Raw genomic sequence first — 17,063 nt, forward strand, 5'->3', positions numbered from 1 at the left:
GTTTGCAAATTATATTATTCTTGGGTGTGTTAAGACTTAAGTTTCCTATTATATTAATATACTAGTTAAAGTCCCATGCGTTGCACGGTTTTACTCATCAACTTATATACCATATAATTAATTTGAGAAACATTGAGTAAATGAATATATATATATATATAATGATGTTATTAAATCTAGAATTAGGATATACGTGAAAAAAGTATATCATATTATCTTAATAAGGTTAAAGAAATTAAAGTCATACCTTGTGAAAGAGAAAAAAATTTGTGATAGTTTAAGCATTATAAAGTATAAACTTTGATAACCTTGTGGTTTGCAAATAATATTTTCTTGGGTGTGTTCAAGACTTAAGTTTCCTATTATATTAATATACTAGTTAAAGTCCTGTGCGTTGCACGGTTTTACTCATCAACTTATATACCATATAATTAATTTGAGAAACATTGAGTAAATGAATATATATATATATATATAATGATGTGATTAAATCTAGAATTAGGATATACGTGAAAAAAGTATATCATATTATCTTAATAAGGTTAAAGAAATTAAAGTCGTACCTTGTGAAAGAGAAAAAAATTTGTGATAGTTTAAGCATTATAAAGTATAAACTTTGACAACCTTGTGGTTTGCAAATAATATTTTCTTGGGTGTGTTCAAGACTTAAGTTTCCTATTATATTAATATACTAGTTAAAGTCCCGTGCGTTGCACGGTTTTACTCATCAACTTATATACCATATAATTAATTTGAGAAACATTGAGTAAATGAAATATATATATATATATATTCAATAATCATAATGATGTTATTAAATCTAGAATTAGAATATATGTGAAAAAATTATATCATATTATCTTAATAAGGTAAAGAAATTAAAGTCGTACCTTGTGAAAGAGAAAAAAATTTGTGATAGTTTAATCATTATAAAGTATAAACTTTGATAGCCTTGTGGTTTGCAAATAATATTTTCTTGGGTGTGTTCAAGACTTAAGTTTCCTATTATATTAATATACTAGTTAAAGTCCCATACGTTGCACGGTTTTACTCATCAACTTATATACCATATAATTGATTTGAGAAACATTGAGTAAATGAATATATATATATATATATATTCAATAATCATAATGATGTGATTAAATCTAGGATTAGGATATACGTGAAAAAAGTATATCATATTATCTTAATAAGGTTAAAGAAATTAAAGTCGTACCTTGTGAAAGAGAAAAAAATTTGTGATAGTTTAAGCATTATAAAGTATTTTGATAACTTTGTGGTTTGCAAATAATATTTTCTTGGGTGTGTTCAAGACTTATTTCAAGATTAAATATAGAGGCAAAGATAGATTTAATGGTTTTTGTTTACCGGATAAGTTTGAGGCTTTTTTCGAGTGTGAGTATTGCTACAAATCTGTTGATGTTATGCTTGTAAGGGAAGCCCTATCTTCTTCCTCAATCTCATTCAATGATTTTTCTCCACAGTCTTCTGTAACCATAATATAAAAACAAAAACAAAAAAAAATAGTAGATTGAATTCTAAGTAAAAAAATTAGCAGTTTCTCAAAAAAAAAAAAAAAATAGTAGATAAAACAAAACAATTACTTAAAAATAATATATATTAAAATATATATATATAAAAAAAAAAAAAAAAAAAAAAAAAAAAAAAAAAAAAAACCTTGTAGTCTACACATGAGGCTAAGAGAGGAAGAAAAAAGAGAAGGATGAAGATAACTGATGAAATACTAATGATAATATGGAGTAGGACTTTCAACCGACAACATATATAGATTTCTCAAGGTATGGAGAAACAATTGAACTATAAAAATGGCTTTAGGGCTGGAATCTTTCGGTTCCGTAGTTTTTGGACTCCAAACTAAATCTATCTTCTTTCTTTCTCCTTAGAAGATTAAGATCGTGCGAATAAAAGAAGAAGATTAACATCATCTAGAATTTATACACTTAGAAAATTAAGATCATCCAAGGATCTGTGGCGACAAAACATAAAAAGGAAAAAAAGAAAAAGAAAAAAAGAGAGGCTATAAGATAGAATAAAAAAGTGAAGAAAAAAAAAAGTTAATGTCAATTTTTATTTACATGATTTAATATTTTTGTTCATTCTAAAGTCCATTCCGTATATTGATAATCAAGGAGTTATGTCTAAATCTGAAAAATCATGGATGAGCTAGAATTTATGTCTTAAATCAAGAAGTAGAGAATCATGATAGGAGAAAATCGTGGAGTTATATTTCAATCTTTATCAAATAGCACCTTAGTGATCTTGAACCAACGTTGGACTTTTAATTCGACATTTCCACTTAGAAAAAATAAAGAGTTTGGTTAATATACGGGTCCCTGGCTCCTGCATGATAACAGGGTTTACATTTTTTTTTTTTTTTTTTTTTTTTTGTTGGGTCTTATTTCTTATTCACAAACATATTTTATTAATAAAAATTATTGATAAGTAAAATTAAACTGTTGTTTTTATCTAAAACATGATATTGACTATTAAGTTTTGGTGTGACAAACAAAGGTTGCAATGATTTGTAAAATACTAAGGAGAAGTTGATAAGAACTGTAATTTCTATCTAACTGCAAGGCTTCTAAGCTCTTTTTATGTGTACGGATTAAAAAAAAGTATTAGATGGATTAGATTAAGAATTTAGATTGTAATCAAATTGAGATTTTTATCAACTTAGAACTTGGAGAAGAAAAATTATATATATTTTTTAAAAAATCTAAAAAAGTTTCTGCAATTTGATGCAGCCACTTGACGCAATCACGACTTCTAAGCTCAACTTTTACTATATAGTACTAGTATTATGCCCGTGCTATCCACGGCTTAATAAAATATATATATATATATATTAAAATATAAATTTTTATAATATAATATAATTTAATAACAAATAAAATAGTAATTTTTAAAAATTATAGCAAGTTTTAAATTTTTAGAAGCTCTTTGTAGTAAAATTTTAATTTGTTTACATATATGACACTTAAAAATCTTTCCATTATACTTGCTAACATGTGGAGTAGTAGAAGTGCTAACCATATATAAATTTCTTGCATATATAACCAAAAACAAATTCCATAAATTACAAAAATAAAGTATCTAGATTGCAATGTAAATGTAAATTTTACCTAAAAATTACCAGTCATAGCCTTTTTAACGTTGTCATAAGTGATGAAATAATTAGCATAATCAATTAAGAACACCAAATCAAAAAATAATATCAATAAGTAAGATGAATTGCATTATCTAAATTTTTTTAATAATTCATAGAATTTAAGTAATAATTGAACTACATTAATAGAAAAATAGAAACACAATAAAATAAAATAAAAAAGATAGCTCTTCTCACATAAATCTCCTAATTTTATATTGCAGATGAGTTCCATCCCATATAGATTTGGTGATAAAATTTCTTGTATATATGACTAAACTAAATATTCCATAAATTACAAAAAATAAATAAATAAATAAAAATAAGTATCTAGACCTTCTAGGGTACCACACTCAAAATAATTTCAAAAATAGATAAATAAAGGTACATAAAGAGAAAAAATATATATTGCATTGCAATGTAAATGTAAAAGTTTACATATGAATTACCCGTGTCTAGCCATTTTGATATTGACATTCATGTCTAGCCATTTTGATATTGCCCTCAGTGAGGAAATAATTTGCACAATCAATTAAAAACACCAAATTATTAAATATATATATATATATATATCAATAATTAAAATGAATTGCATTATCTAAAATACTTTATAAAAATAATAGAATTTAAACAATAATTGAACTACGTCAATAGAAAAATAGAAACACAATGAATAAAAAATAAAAAGAATATAGCTGTTATGAATAGAGATGAATAAATTAGAGTAAACAAATACATATAGAAGAAGAGATGAATAGAGGAAAAAAAAATTGTATGGTTCTATGAATTATTTGATATATATATATATATATGTCCACCCCACATAAAAGATGTTGATATGAACAAAAAAATAATGTTAGTTTCATTTGTGGAGGTGTGAAGTTAAAATCTAAATCTTAGAAGTCTCAAAAAAAAAAAAAAAAAAAACTATCAAATATGTACCATAACAAAAGTTAAGAAAACCCAAGAACCATATTCGAGCAACAATGGATTAAATTATAAACAAACATTATTGTAGCTTTTAGATTGAGGAAGATAGAAATTTACCTTGTAAATAAGGAAAAAATTGAAGAGAGGGATAGACTGCAGCATGCCATGTATATAGAATGAAAGTGTGAAATTGATATCATTCCCTTGTTGCAATGAAATTGATTTACGTATCATGATATCAAAATCCAATAACTGATCTACTTTAAATAGTGCTATATTCACGTGTACTTGTAAGAGAAGTAGGTTCCAGTTAAACTTTATTATATAAAATCCCATTAGGAAGATGATATTTGATTAGAAGAAACAAAATAATATAACTTTAGAATATTTATTACAAGTAATTAAGTTCTATCAATTATTTAATTATATTTTTCTTTTTTTAATTGTGTTTATCTAAATATTTATAAAAAAAAAAAAAAAAAGAAGAATAACAAATTGAGAGATCGTAGAAATAAAAAAAGGGAAAAAAAGAAGACAAACCGTAGAAATAAAAAATTGGGGAAAAAAAGAAGAATATATATATATATATATATATATATTAATGGATGAGAACAAGTTAAGTTGATACTAAATTATTAAGTTTTTGTGTCTATCAAACTTTATCCAAAGAAGTGATTTCAAATTAAAATTTTTATCAAGTTAGAAATTATAGGGAAAAAAAAAAAGATAATGTAGAAATCAAAAAATGGGGGAAAAAGAAGAATAATTTTTTTTAATGGATGAGGAGAAGTTAAGTTGATATTAAATTATTAAGTTTTGTGTCTATCAAATTTTATCCAAAGAAGTGATTTTAAATTTTTTTTGTTTTTATCAACTTAGAAATTATAGGGAAAAAAAGATAAGAACAAAAAAATATTTATTTATTTTTAAAAAATCTATAAAAAATTCTGCAATTTAGTGAAACCACTTGGCGCAACCATGACTTCTAGGCCCAACTTTTATTATATAGTATATGATATGATGTGAAAGAGTATCTATCCTCAATCAATATATATGTTTGTAATTAGGAATATTATATCNCGGCCTCAAAGTAGCTGTTTTGGGTTTAACTAAGAGCTTCACAGTTCAAGTCCAAGCACCAGCACTTTGAAAAAAACTCTCTAGACCATCGATTTACCCTGTTATAACAAAAAAAAAAAAGGTTATATAAAAGAAGTTTGTATTTCTCTCTCTTTCTTCTTCTTTTTTTTTTTTTAATGATTAGCCTAGGTGGATTTTATCCAAAAAGGAAGTTTCCTATTATATTAATATACTAGTTAAAGTTGCGATGCACGGTTTTCCTCATCAACTTATATACCATATAATTAATTTGAGAAACATTGAGTAAAAAAAAAAAATATATATATATATATATATTCAATAATCATAACGATGTGATTAAATCTAGAATTAGGATATACGTGAAAAAAGTATATCATATTATCTTAATAAGGTTAAAGAAATTAAATTTGTACCTTGTGAAAGAGAAAAAAATTTGTGATAGTTTTAGCATTATAAAGTATAAACTTTGATAACCTTGTGGTTTGCAAATTATATTTTCTTGGGTGTGTTTAAGACTTAAGTTTCCTATTATATTAATATACTAGTTAAAGTCCCATGCGTTGCACGGTTTTACTCATCAACTTATATACCATATAATTAATTTGAGAAACATTGAGTAAATGAATATATATATATATATATAATGATGTTATTAAATCTAGAATTAGGATATACGTGAAAAAAGTATATCATATTATCTTAATAAGGTTAAAGAAATTAAAGTCATACCTTGTGAAAGAGAACAAAATTTGTGATAGTTTAAGCATTATAAAGTATAAACTTTGATAACCTTGTGGTTTGCAAATAATATTTTCTTGGGTGTGTTCAAGACTTAAGTTTCCTATTATATTAATATACTAGTTAAAGTCCTGTGCGTTGCACGGTTTTACTCATCAACTTATATACCATATAATTAATTTGAGAAACATTGAGTAAATGAATATATATATATATATATAATGATGTGATTAAATCTAGAATTAGGATATACGTGAAAAAAGTATATCATATTATCTTAATAAGGTTAAAGAAATTAAAGTCGTACCTTGTGAAAGAGAAAAAAAATTTGTGATAGTTTAAGCATTATAAAGTATAAACTTTGACAACCTTGTGGTTTGCAAATAATATTTTCTTGGGTGTGTTCAAGACTTAAGTTTCCTATTATATTAATATACTAGTTAAAGTCCCGTGCGTTGCACGGTTTTACTCATCAACTTATATACCATATAATTAATTTGAGAAACATTGAGTAAATGAATATATATATATATATATTCAATAATCATAATGATGTTATTAAATCTAGAATTAGAATATATGTGAAAAAATTATATCATATTATCTTAATAAGGGTAAAGAAATTAAAGTCGTACCTTGTGAAAGAGAAAAAAATTTGTGATAGTTTAATCATTATAAAGTATAAACTTTGATAGCCTTGTGGTTTGCAAATAATATTTTCTTGGGTGTGTTCAAGACTTAAGTTTCCTATTATATTAATATACTAGTTAAAGTCCCATACGTTGCACGGTTTTACTCATCAACTTATATACCATATAATTGATTTGAGAAACATTGAGTAAATGAATGTATATATAATATATATATTCAATAATCATAATGATGTGATTAAATCTAGGATTAGGATATACGTGAAAAAAGTATATCATATTATCTTAATAAGGTTAAAGAAATTAAAGTCGTACCTTGTGAAAGAGAAAAAAATTTGTGATAGTTTAAGCATTATAAAGTATTTTGATAACTTTGTGGTTTGCAAATAATATTTTCTTGGGTGTGTTCAAGACTTATTTCAAGATTAAATATAGAGGCAAAGATAGATTTAATGGTTTTTGTTTACCGGATAAGTTTGAGGCTTTTTTCGAGTGTGAGTATTGCTACAAATCTGTTGATGTTATGCTTGTAAGGGAAGCCCTATCTTCTTCCTCAATCTCATTCAATGATTTTTCTCCACAGTCTTCTGTAACCATAATATAAAAACAAAAACAAAAAAAAATAGTAGATTGAATTCTAAGTAAAAAAATTAGCAGTTTCTCAAAAAAAAAAAAAAAATAGTAGATAAAACAAAACAATTACTTAAAAATATATATATATAAAAATATATATATATATAAAAATAAAATGTTTGTAATTAGGAATATTATATCTTGAATATTCATAAAAACCAAAAAAAAAAAAAAAAAACTGTATAGGTGGGGTCTATATTAAAGGCAAGTTAATCTAGTATACTGCAATAGTACAATGTACAAAAGAATGAGTTTATGTCTCATATTCTAAATTTCTAATAGCCTCCTCAAACACACAGAAAAATTTAGAGAGATCAACTTGAGTTTGAGTACAAGATGTCAAGATCTCGAAAATACCTTAGGGAATGTGACTTTAAGAAAATGTTTGTGAGCTGATCATGAGATTGTTATACTGTATTTTCTCCACCCTTGCTTTACATGCAAAAATCCTAGTTTAATTTCAAAAATTCCATAAATCACATTCTCAACAGTGGAATTATGGGAATGCCATAAATAATTTAATTTGGCTCACTCGAATGTTAAAATAATTAATTTTGTGAACCAAAAGTTAAAATGACCAAAATGCCCTTTTTTTTTTTTCCCAAACTTTAACTAAGTTGACCAATGGTAAAATGAATTCAAGAATTCACTTGACCACCAAATTATATTATTTTACACCAAAGTCCATATTTTCAAACATTTGTTTTTTTAAAGTTTGACCACAGTTAGGTCAACCCATATTTTACCATAATTTGACCAAAATTTAAGAAATTAAATTTCTTTTAAAATGACGTTTCACGGGTCCAGATCATAGCTAAAACGAGTAAGATACCATAAAAGTATCAAAATGTTACCCAACACTAAGAAATTTTTACCGAGTACTAATCATTGACGTTGTCATGATCAAATCTTGATCAAAAGAAGTTCGATTGGAACAAGTAAGATGTCATCAAAAAGTATAGTAGAAACCTACATCTTGGTAGTTTCTATTCGATTCACAAATATTCCAAGTCAAGAGAATTCCTCAAAATATGAAGAATGAGATTTTTGGAAAAAATGCGATCAAGTGGCTAATACCTTTTACAAGTAGGCCAACCACGTGTTATGTGGGCCAATACGGTTGGGAGGCCGACAACTAAGTCCGGGAAAGTTGATGAAAAGCTTGGGAAAATCCCTCTCTATGTACAGAATTAGCCCGGGGTGCCTACTTTGAGCGCAAATTTGAAACATGCCATGAAAATTAGACCATGATATCTTGTATTTTGGGGAAGAATTTTTCTCTAAATTCTAGTTCAAATGACATCACCGAAGCATCTCCAAATTGTCAGGATTCAACCCAACAAAATCAGAAGAAGTCACTTCTGCAAGCAGAAAGTTTTGAGCAATCATATTCCAATGCGAACAATTTTTTGATTATTACACCGAGCTTTTGAAAGTAGGATGTGAAATCTTTCCAAGGACACCAAAATTTATCAATTTGGAGGTCTAGAAGTCCTCCAAGCAAGTGTTCAAAGATGACACCTTGAAATTGGCAAAACAGTGAATTAAAATGGGTATGGGAACTAGGCACAGCCTCGGTATGCGGTGCAGCCATAGTACTCGTCTGGTCCACAAGCAGGTTTGTTTTTTATTTTTAATTTTTAATTTTTTTGCATCTATAAATTGCAGCCCCCTCCATTCAGAGCAAGGATCCCGATTTTTGGCTCACTTGACCATTTTCCTCTTTCCCAAAGACCCAAAAACACCTCCTAAGTCCTAACTCCTTCAAGAAAATTGACTCAAAAAAATAAAAAATAAATAAAAATTTCTTTCAAGAAACAACAATCAAATCCCATATCCCTTTAAGCCTCTCTCACATGTTGGTATGCTCCTTTATAGTCAAGTGAAATTGGCTTCTTTCTTGTGCTAAATTCTTTTTAATTCTTGTGTTTAATTGCTTGTTTCTTGTTTCCATATGTTATATCTTGCTTGTTTGGCTATGTTGCTTATTTATCATTACTTGGCTGTGGGCTGTGGGCTGTGGGTAGGTTCTTCATGTTGCTTTCATAAAAATCTCTTTGGTTTTCTTTGTCTCACACACACACACATTTTTCTTTTTCTCGATTCACAACATTAATTCAAATTCCATAAACTCTTATTGATTTAGGCGCTCTACAAAAACCTTTGTAGAGAAAACCCAAATCTTTTTGTCTCTCTCCTTAAACTTCCTTCTAAGCAAAAATTTCTCTTTTTTCTCTTTTGGTTTCACGCTCAATTTATGATTTTTTCCTTCTCCCCATAAGCATGGCACTTGAGCCAAAGCCTTCAAATTCTTTGTAACATTATTTATTTATAAGACTTTAATTCTTACTTTTAGTTGGATAAAAAATACATTACTTATTTGGCAATGAATAAACTTTCATTTCACTCTAAAAAATACATTTTGTTGTAGTAGCACGTGGTTATAAGCAATGAAACTCTAACACACACAACCAATGTGGGATAAATATCTTTTCTATTTTTTTGGGGAAATAATAATATTTATTAGAACACACAAACATGAAAGTAGTATATAGAGTTTTTTAAATAGGCTTATAATATATTACATAATAGAATACCACTACAAAATGGCCTAACCTTTGTAGTAGTAGCTGGGGTTATAAGAACTGAAACTCTAACACACACAACTAATCTTGGATAAATATCCTTTTTTTTTTTTAGGAAACAACAATACTTATTAGAACATATAAACATGAAAGTAGTATATAAAGTTTTTAAATAGGCTTATAATATATTATATAATCAGAGTACTACTACAAAATAGCATAACCTTTGTAGTAGTAGCCTAGGGTTATAAGGACTAAAACTCTAACACACACAACTAATGTAGGATAAATATTTATTTTTTTTAGGAAACAGTAATACTTATTAGAACACACAAACACGAAAATAGTATATAGAGCTTTTTAAACAGGCTTATAATATATTAAATAACAAGAGTACTAATACAAAATGGCCTAACCTTTGTAGTAGTAGCCTGAGGTTATAAGGACTGAAACTCTAACACACACAACCAATATGGGATAAACATCTTTTTTTTTTTAGGAAACAGTAATACTTATTAGTACACACAAACACAAAAGTAGTATATAGATTACTTCTAACTTTAAATGAATATAGATGCTAGATCGCCATAATGCAATCAACCAGCCCATTTAGGCTATCGAGTTCTATCCCGATCTTTCCATGCTAACATATTTATTATTGCATTGCATGCCCTTCCACCAAAATTTGCACGTACAACACTAAACTTGACACAGTTGTTTTAGTAACATAAAAATTATGAGTTCAAATTTGGTAAGTATGAGATTACACCTAATAATATCTCGATCAATGGCGGCTCTACATGCAAGTCAGTGTGGTCACAAGACCACCCTGACTTGCAAAAAAATGTATATATATACTTGACAAAAAATATATTATATGTTAAACAAACCCATTGTGACCACCCTAATAAAAATTTTGAACACCTTGACTTGCAAATTACAAAAATTTGGGTTCAACAAAAATAAGAGTAGTGCTACTACATTCACAACATTTTCACAATAATTTTACAACAAATATAATGTTGTAAGCTATTACTAATTCTAATTTGGGCCAAATATTAATATTATTTTTTTACCCACCAATAATAGCTTTTTGCATAAAATTTATTGTAAAAATATTGTAAACGTAACATAATTCCTGTTTTTTTTTTTTTTCTTTCTAAGCTTAAATAATAACAATAAATATTAGCTCAAATAACAATAAACAAAAACAAGATAAGACCAAACAACAACAAATGAAAAAATTATTCAACAAAAAGCCTATTATAAAACAAAAAGATAAAATTTGTAACTTGTTCAACCTATTCAATAAAAATAATTTCTAATTTTATTTTTCTTTAAAAAATGATACCAAGAAAAATATTGTGGTAATTTAAATTCCTTAGTGACCACCTTAAAAAAAAAATCCTAAAGCAGCCACTAATCTCAATAAACTCTGAGTTGGGTTGGATTTTTAGATGGATATTAGAATTGATTGAGTGTGGTTGTGCCTATTCTTTAATATGTGATATAATTATGTGAAATGTTAGGATTGGAGGGTGTACAACTTGGGTATTAAACCTGTGAGAGATCGCGCCTTTTATAGGGTATTGGGCCAAACCTACATGAATGAGTGGAGTTATGTTATTGCCTCTCAAAATTGAGGTTTAACTGATTATATTTTCCCCTTTAAATTAAGGGTTTTATAATGGAGTCGCCACCTATTTAATTATTGGGATAAATAACAAACCAAAATTTAAAAATTTCTCATTTTATTAATTTTCAATTGAATTTACATTGATTATAGGAAAATTACATGGTTTTGATCCTAGATACAATCTAAGATAAAGTACATAGTTTTGTTTCCTAGTTACAATCTAGAAATTGAAAATTATAAGGATGAATATTGGTCTATCAACCCTTGATCTAAGTTCGGAGGCTATGTTACAAGGTGAGAAGTTGTTAGGCACTTAGCTTGCCTAGTGAAACCGGTCTTCTAGACTATGGTGGATAACATTCATATCACATCATCCAATATGTTATCCATTAATTTGCATGTTGAATTCATTATGTGTGCATGTGATAAACCCTAATTCCATTTATTAAGCATTTCATTTGGATTGAAAAATAAATTCTAGCGAATATGTGTCGATGGTGATATCCTAGATTCAAGGATTTGATAGAATTATTAAACAAACATGTTTTTCATATTTTTTATGTGGATTTAAGATTAAAATTATGTTATGCATGAATATGTGATGAACAACCAAGAACATGTGAAGAACATATAAGAACAATTAAGAACATTCAAACATATTCAAGAGAATTTAAATGATTACTATCATGCTTTAATCTTAAACTCTCATCATGGCAACACAAAAAACAATTAGGGAAAGAGATTATACTTTCATGTAAGATTCATATGGTGGAGGAGGAGACTCTTGAGGGAGGTCCTAAGGGTGGAGAAAAAGCAGAGTTAGGAGAGGAAGAGTGAGTCTCAGTCAATACTTTGAGTCTCAAGAAGACCAAGATATAATAAGACTACTCAACTTCCTAGAACTTAAGAGAGAAGAGAGGGGGGTTTTTGTGTCTTGGAATGGAGGAGAGGAGGGGTTTATATAGTAGTGGTAGATAAAATATAAATGGGAGACCATTTAATGAGGGTTGACAAAGGATCATGAACCTAAACCTTATTTTAGCCTTTGGAAAAATCGGGTGTATTTTATTCAGAGATTGGTGGGAGTGAGGAGCAAGCAAAATTCAGTTTTCTCATAGTTACTATAACAACTTGTAGAGCCAACTTCAAACAAATCACATCTTACTCAATTATGATTGGAATTGTCTCATTCTTATCCTCAAATTGAAGCCCTGGATGTCTAGTTTTTGGAAAAATTAACCTCATTCATAGATTCAAAATATTCTGCGAGATATCAAGGAAATGGTGAGTAGAGGTCATTTGTTAGAAAATAATTTCAGCACAATTAATATTAATAGTCCCAAATTAGTTCCCAATTAACATTAATAGGCTACAATCACTCCTATTTTAGACTTAACTAGTTCCAAATTTACCCTAATTAAAAGATAATTTTACAAATTACTCATTGAATAATTAATGTTTAACTATCTAATTAATTAGGTGTGTGCAATGCTACCATAAAATGTAGTCCTAACCAATCAAATTATGACACATCATTAATCTCAAATTGATTGTAATTATAATCAATTGGAATCAATTGTTCATAATCACATATAGATGGACTCAATTTGTTATGGTGCATTTCGGCCATTAAAACTTGATTTTATGATAACTTTCAATCTGATGGTTCGATTAAGGCTTATGACTAATCAATTTGGTCGTTACAACATCAAGATCATTTTGGTGAAATGAGATTAAGGATCTAGTGACCAAAATCAAGATGCATATTTTCAAGGCAAAATTACCCTTTTACCCTTCATGTGAGGTTAAATGTGGGTTGCAAAATGAGGTGTCAATAGAATACCCCTCATTGATAGAGCTTGAAAAGCGAATGTCAATGTATGAAAGAGACACCTAACTTTGCAATCAGTATTTAACCATGTTGAATGTATGATGCATGCAGATAAAATGCAGACGGTTATGTTGTGGATCAAAATGTGGACCGAATCTTAGGAGAGATTGCCTATGTACCTCTTGGTGAGAAAATCAGGTCCAAACATAATTCATGCATGCAACTTTTTTTTTCTTTTTTTTTTTACTGAATAAAATATGAGTACGAGACATGCTTACCAAAGGTCAAGACAAAATAGGGATTTCGGTCGTGCCTCCTAAAGGTCTAATGGATTTGAATTTTGGACGTGCTTCTCACAGGTCCAATGAATTTGAAATTTGGACATGCTTTCTAGAGGTCCGACAGATTTGTGGAAGGCAATATTTGTGCCAATGTGTATGGGTCCTTTACCCTAGTTCCTGCAAAATAAATATTTTCAATTAGAAATAGAGTTATTCATTGAAAGAAATTTGACATACCTAGCCAATGTCCCTAATTTGGGGCATGTTGCAATGCTTGGACGAGTTCCGAGATGAATACTTAATGTTAGGCTTGCCTTTTTGTGCCGCCATCACCTTTTTGGTTTAGAAATATAAGAGAGCTAATGTAGATCCTATGGATTTTGGGAGAACTAAATTCGATCCCTTGGAGTTAGGAGAGCTACTATCAATTCTACAGCGTATAGGAGAACTAAAGTCAATCCTATGGGTTTCAGGATAACTATGGTCAATCCCTTGAAAGTAGAAGAGCTACTATTGATCCTACAGTGTATAGGAGAACTAGAGTCAATCCTATGAGCTTCGAGAGAACTAAGGTCGATCCTTTGGAGGTAGGAGAGCTACTATCGATCCTACAATATATAGGAGAACTAAGGTCGATCCTATGGGTTTCGAGAGAACTAAGGTCGGACTAAAGATTAGTTTATTATTAATTCCTCAAAGAAGAAGAAGCAGAAGATTAGCTTATTTACTTCATTTTTTGTTGGTTTTTTTCTTTAATTAGAGGGGAGTGCTCATTATCTTGTTAACTTCATCTTCTTTGTTCCTCATATAAACTGTCACAAATGGGCCTTAAATTACTAATACTCAATGATCAAAATTCAAAAGAGCGTGGTCTTTTTCAATGCTAAGTGAGAAGACAGCATCAAGAACTTTTTTGGTTGCAAACTTCAAGCAACAGGCTACCTTGAAAGTTGAAATGTTGTAGGATATTTCAAATTTTAATCCTTGCTAAAATTATATGCACCCAAATTTGAAATTATGGCTCCATCTATTGCTAAAATTAGCATTCAATTATTAGATATCAAAACATAAATGCAATATCAGGCTAGGTTCAGTGTTTTATGCATTGGATTGGTACTTCATAAATCTTATTGAACTATAAAAAATTTATCAAATGAACTAATTATATAATGTACTAGGTTTGGTGTTCTAATTTGTTCCAACTTTTTTGTTTTTCGTTTTTCTTAAGTTAACCTCTAATTAAGATCCCAACAACAATATGTGAACTTCCCTTCATACCCCTCACCCACTCCTGAAACAGAAGCGCCTCTCCTGTAAATTACACAAAATACAAGGGCATTTCCAAACACGAAATTAAAAAACTTTTGGTCCCCTACGGTACCTTCCCTCTTTCGAAAAAAGGCAGGTGACACTGACAGCAGCTCTGTCACTGTGCTGTGAAATAAACATTTTTACATTTGGACAATAATACCCCTGGCTGACTCCCTATTTTTCTTTCAAATCCCTCTCCTTTTCTTCTCCGCCGTGTACTAAGAAGCCAAAGAGACAGACAGAGAGAGTTGAGGGCTTCAGCTAGATTTCCTCACTCTTTCTCTTCAACTGAAACTATAAGGGCCAATGGCTTTCGCTTCATTTCTTGGCAGAGTTCTCTTCGCCTCTGTTTTCATTCTCTCTGCTTACCAAGAGTTAGTATTTCATATGCCATCACTTAAATTTTTTTTTTCTTCCCAAATATACTCTGTTGTGATTTTTATGAGTTCTTAGGCTTGTAATGTGTTCTTTTAGGCAAATATAATTCTGGGTTTTGAGTTTTTTTAGTTTTTGATTTGGCAATTGTTGTTGGATCTGTTAGAAATATAAGTTGCAACTCTTGGTTTGACTTTTTTTAATAATGAAGCAGGGTATAGATCTGTATTTTGTTGTCAAATATTATAATTTTAAAGGAAAGTAGATGATGGGTTTGAGTAATTGAAAGTTATAATTCAGCCATGTTTAACTAACTTCAACAATTTGGCTCATTAGGGCTACTAGTTAATAATGAGACATAATGGCTTTGATCTTCAAAGTTTGGCTACATTTGAATTTATAAGTTATAACAAACAATTGGGTCATTCAGCTCTTATTTAAATCTCTTTTGGCTTTAGGTGAAGCTGAATAAATAGTTGACCTTTACCTTTTGGGTACAAGAGACCAAATTAGATGGGCCCCTTTTCTTTTTAACCTGGGTATATTCAAATGAATCAATGGATGAATGAAATCTTTGATTTTTCTTCTTGTATAATCCGTAATTTGATAACACATTGGTTCATTTACGCCATAACTCATTAATACAGGGAAGCATCTGTTGTTCTCTGGAGTGATGGAGTCTTATACAATTTCAAGTTTGAGTTATGAACAATTGTTTATATGCAGCTAATTTACTTTTGTAGCATGGTCTTTATTTATTCTACTAAGCAGTAGTGAATGGGCATTTCTGTTTGGACGTTTTCCTTTTGTGGGCAGCTGAAGAGCTTGCCCAATATTGGGTGATACCAGCTGAAATTTTAATGTAGTAGAACATCCATTAAATTTAGGAGAAAGTATGTGGCGAATGTGTAAGTCGACAATTGAATTGTTTCTTTGATTCAGAATTTTATGGCTTGCTAGAATCCTATTCTGTTTTTGCTACCATTACTTCTTGAAGTGGGTGTAAAGAAGGCGAATCTGGGGATAAATACAATACTTGTCCAAGTATTAGGTTTGTCACATTAACTTGCAAAAAGTCCACTAAATTGGTAAGTTGGATTATTGAAGACATTTATGTGTATCAATATATGTTCAGATATTTATGCTTGCACATGATTAGATCTTTGCTAGGTCTCCTGGTATTTCCATTTTCATTTATGAGTAGGCTGCACAAAAACTTTATGGTCTGTGTGTCGTGAAATTTGGTAATTTTTTGGGACAAAATTTGGAGGGATGCATATATATAATTTTGACTCCTCTTTTATCTTCCTCCATTTTGTTTGTGCTCTTTTATGAGGGAGGTTTCTTTCCTTTACTGTTTACATTGATCCGTACTGTTTAGTTTGATGAGATACGATTAAAGAAAACAAAATATCACGTCCCAGGTCCATCACTCACTGTATCTTGAGGATGAATTTGTCCCATCTGTGCATGTGGATTGATTGAATTGTGCCTTCTCAAGCATGAATTAATTCATTTTATTTACATCTCATGTGAGCCTTAAAGATATATGGCTACACTGTGTAAGTATTTGACTAAGAAACTCATTTGTTAATGAACAAAAGAAAAATAAAGAGTGCTAAAGCCTTGAGAGTTAGCTGTGTATCTGATGGTTACATTAGAAAAATACATGGTGAATGCCAAATGAATGCTAGTGTCACAGGAATGAAAGTTGGTTGATGTTGTCTAAGGTTGGTTCTTGAATTGATTTTTGCTTGAATTGAAGTGATGAGGTCACAAAGAGGGAAGTAGGACTCATATTTTATATTAAAAAAGGGAAGTAT

Source organism: Quercus suber, unplaced genomic scaffold (assembly GCF_002906115.3).
Source record: "Quercus suber isolate HL8 unplaced genomic scaffold, Cork oak 2.0 scaffold_831, whole genome shotgun sequence".
NCBI classification, from domain to species: Eukaryota; Viridiplantae; Streptophyta; class Magnoliopsida; order Fagales; family Fagaceae; genus Quercus; species Quercus suber.